The sequence below is a fragment of the Haliaeetus albicilla genome, chromosome 10, assembly GCF_947461875.1.
Source record: "Haliaeetus albicilla chromosome 10, bHalAlb1.1, whole genome shotgun sequence".
Taxonomy (NCBI): domain Eukaryota; kingdom Metazoa; phylum Chordata; class Aves; order Accipitriformes; family Accipitridae; genus Haliaeetus; species Haliaeetus albicilla.
In genome coordinates this window covers 41,597,929-41,602,502 of record NC_091492.1, presented here as the reverse complement: position 1 = coordinate 41,602,502, position 4,574 = coordinate 41,597,929, and positions in this window count along the sequence as shown.

The window sequence follows — 4,574 nt, the reverse complement described above, 5'->3', positions numbered from 1 at the left end:
GGCAGCCTGTCTCTTTTGTGTCATGCCATCCTCACTTGCGGCAGCAATGGTCTTGTTTTCGGATCTCATTCTGACCACTGTTTATGCAGCCACCTTCTTTTGCCAAACCAAGCTGGACTGGATAGCCACATCCATGCTCTCTGGAACAGCCCTGGTAACAATCTCGGTGAGTGACACTGCTTTCCAAGCCTGCTTGGCTGGAGGGCAGCTTCCCAGGCTTTTTTGTGCAGGCAGCCAGCTACATCTTACCAAGAGCGTGTATTCCAGCTACCAGGTCTATCTGTAGGCAGTCTACAAGGAGACAGATTTCTATACTTAACTTTCTCTGTTTGTATTCATGCCATGAACACTTTGAGGTGGATTATCTTTGTTTCTCAACTCTTCTCACCGTTTTGTATTTCTGTACAAGTAGTAAAAGCTATCAAAACTACCTACTCAACCTTGGATGCCTTTCCCACCCTCCTTGCTAAAACAGGACACTGTATTCCATGCCCTATTTCTGTTGAAGGTTTTCAGGTTAAGCAAATGGTTGAGCTGCTTTGGGGTGGTGCAGGCAGAAGAGGAGAGACTCCAGTCTCCTAAGTCTGGCTTTAATGACCGAGATCCCATCTTGGCATCTTGAACATGAGCTGCTAGAGCCAGTTTTCTGAGGAAGCAGGGACTGATCACAAAGACCAGTTGCCTTCTCTCATATATAGGCCTGGTTTGGGTCAGAAACACGCATTGCAGGTTTCAGACTTGGCTAGGGAACATTTCATTAACCCTGTCTACACCAGAGGGTGTTATCCTTCAAGGAGTGGACACAAGCTAGTCTATGTCAGTTGGTTTAGATGCCATGATTTTTTCCCTAGAACAGTCCACAGGGAATCTTACAGCTTAAATATGAATATATAAATGGTTACTAAGTCGAAGTTTTTTGTCTTACAGTAAATGACATCATATCAGTCACAAGGTAGGTGTAAAGAAAACTGGAAACTTCAGTTTCTGGAAGGCCTTACCTTTCAAGTTGGACAGGGTGCTGAAGCCGTGATGCAGGGCATGGGCAGGGCCTGTATCATGCTTTCCTTGTGCACAGGACCCTTAGATTGCTTGAACTGAGCTCTGTTCAGGTGGTTTAATAGTCCTTTCAATTGTGTATCTTCCGTCTCTGAAAGAAGGATTTGAATCTGGGTCCTAGCTGAATTTGGGAGGAGGTTGCTTAGAGGAGGATAATGAGGAAGAAGGGACAGGAGACTTGGTACAATATTTCTTTCCGAAGGGGTAGATCCTTGGCTCACATGCTTCAGGATGTGCTTTGTTGCTAGACTGCTGTTTAGCAATAAAATGGTCTTAGTTACTTAACGGGAATTGACTGCTTGGTCACTTCTCCCCCTGCCAGCCCATCCGTTCTCCCCATCTTCCCTCCCATCCAATAATGGCAGCTTTTCCTGATTGACCCCACAGGCTTACGAAAAACCTTTTTACTTAAACGTATATTGACCTCAGTCTTGCTGCCCAGTGAATTATGTCACAGCTGGCAATCTGAAAATCATAAATTAGGCCTCAAACCTGGGGAGCTGTCTCCTAATGATACGGATCTGAGCCTTTATCGATGAAGGTTGTACCAGGTGCCTTCATGTCTCTGACAAGTGGGGGGGAATACCCTTTTTATGTTTTTTCTGTCATCATCCCATAGGCCCTGTGGTTTTTTTCTTTTCTTTGATTTTTTTTTTCCCTTCCCTGTCTGTCTTTGCACTGTGTATAAAATCTTATTGCTTGCCTTAACCTACACTTCAAAGAGAAAGAAAAGGAAGCTGTCAAACTTGACATCTTGGGTAGTCTTAATTCTTAGGTAGTGTTAATTTTACCAGTCTTTCCTTCCTCCCTTCCTATTTGATTTTGTGTTGATTTTTGTTGTTGTTGTTTTCTGTGATGTGATTCTCATGATCTGGACAAATGCACTGGACAAATGAGAAATTTAATGATACTGGAAACATTTCTCCTTTACTCTGTAATGCAAAATAATTCCAATAGATTCCCTTTACATTCATCATCTTTTCTCCCATGACTTGGGATGTACTTGCTTGTTGTCACTTTTGTGGCTGAGGGATGGGGAATACTCCATGAAATGTGAAGCATCACCATAAACTAAATCAACCCTTCTGTCTCTGTACAAGTATTGATCGAATGGGAAGGAGGGAACTTGCTCCGTGACATAGTTTGTAAAAGGAAGATCTGTGTTGTGCTTGACTTAAATAGTAAAAATGCCATGAGTTTTCACGATTCACTGTTCTTTTGTGGGGAGAAGGGAGGCATAGCTCGATCTTCCTCTTCTAACAGACAAGAGCAAGGCCCAAGTATCTGCGCATCTTGCATGCATGGCAGGTCCAGAAAAGGAGGGATACTTGTTTGCTTTCCCACATCTCAAAATAGGGCTACATAAACAGTTTTTTTCTTTATTCTATCCGTGCTGGCATACACTGATAACAAAGCTGGGAAAGAAGAAGAGCTTATTCTTTAGTTCTGCTAGAGTTAGTGGAAATATTACCTTGGTGACAGACCCATTTCTTGTTTGAGATCTTGTAAGCCTGATTTTATACCTGTGGCACATTCCTTCAGTGTGCCATGCGAATTCTTCAACTCAGGAATGTCTTGAGTTCAGGATATGTTACCTCTTTCTCTGTGTCTTGACTTACTTTAGAAAATGCAGAAAGATATGTTTGTTGATAGCTACTGACAGTACGCATGATGCTGTGGCCAGAGCTGGCAAGGATGAAGTCAGTTCAGGGCTGATGAGCTCTGTTGGCTCGAAATGTCACCAGTGAAGTTGCGAGGGCCCTCGGCACCTCAGTGGTGTTCAGTGCTATGGATGGAGATCAGGCCCTAAGATAACAAGGTGATGAAAAGCACTTTCAGAAATACTGACACACAGACAGATAAAAGAAGATGCAGTAATAGTGTGTAGAAATAAATCCTTCTTGTTCTGCTTTTGATCTTCTGAGTTTCTTAAATATAAGAATTTTCTTAATATAAGTTTCTTAAGTCATCAGTGAGCTTATGTCCTGCATTTTAACAGCCTTACAAAATGTTACTAAAAGAAATGGATTCATACATTTATTTTAAAGACACCAGATTAGGCATTATCTTTATTTTGATTAAAATACTCCCCCACAATGTTTGCGGTATAACGTTTGTGGTACTGGCATGTGCAGCGCTGCCCAGAGAATGAAACTGGCTGGAAATTCCCTCATCTGCTTTTGTTACTGGAGAGAACGTAAATGCAAATCACTTAAAAGTTGGCCTGGTGGGAGAAAAATTAGTAGATTATGGATTTTATTCCACTTTTACTAACATAAATTGCAGGCACAGGTAATGACATTTGTGATTTTAATACAAGATTTTAAAGTAGATTGTGTCCCTTCAAAGAAAATATGAGCTCATAAATACTGCGAGATCAGAGGTACTGAGGCCCAGTGTGGCAACGGCTCAGGGTTTATGGCATTCTTCAAGACATACAGTATAAGATGTTCTGTGACCTGGCTTTTATGAAGATCAAAAGGCTTAAAACTGGTGAGAATAAGATTTTCACATCATGCGAGGGGAGACACCAAGTTGTCAAGTGGGAGGAGGGTCTTTGAAGTGTGGAGATAAGGACCTTTCTAACCTTCAGTCATGTAGGATAGCTGTTTCCAGCTGGCAGAGGAACATGTCATTCAGTTGGACTCACTGTGCCGAGGTAATTCATAGGAATGGACCAGCTGAGTTGATTTTGGGTAAACAGCTGGCAGTACCTCAGCCAAATTATAAATGGGACCAAAACTGAATGTTTGAAGAGGATTGAAAGGACTTGGAAAATTTAAAAATTAATCTATTGGGGGAGGTGGGAATTACATGTGTTAATATCTCCCTGTGCTCCAGGACCAGCCAGCCTGAGTCATGCAAAGCACCTATTCTGGGGAGTTGGAATAACAAGTATACTCCTACACAAATCATCTCAACCTTGTATCTGAGTGTGGAGGAGCAGGTGGGAATGCTCATAAAGAGCTTCTGGGTGAGAAAAGAGTGAAGAGAGACAGAAGATAGCCCCACACCTCTGCTTTCTGGCCAAGAAGCTGAGCCAGTGCAGGGACAGGAGGGAAGAAGCAGTTCACTGGTGCTGTAGGCTGGGAATAGCTTGCCACTGGTAGGAGGTAGCTGTGGAAGAAGCACTTTGTGGAGATGCTCCTGCTAAAGGCAGGGCAGTTGCACAGCACTGCTTTTCAGACTGTCCCAGAGCTCACCGTCTAGCATTAACACTTACACCTTTGTTCATTCCCTTCTCAGATTCCTCAGGCTGGTTGGCATTGGCAGCTGGGTTATCATGATGCCTTGAGAAAGGACTTCTGCACAGTATTTTTCATGTAAGCAAAAGCTGTTAGCACTGAAAAATCTTCCCAAAAGAGGATTCTCCTGAGCTGGTAAGAATAATTTCTGGCCACATTTATAGAAGTTTAAATGGCATCTAGACAAGATAAATATCCATTATGTTTTGTCATCTTTGTGCTGATGAACTGAGGATTCGTTTACTTTCAGTCTGATGACTTTTTAAGAGAAAA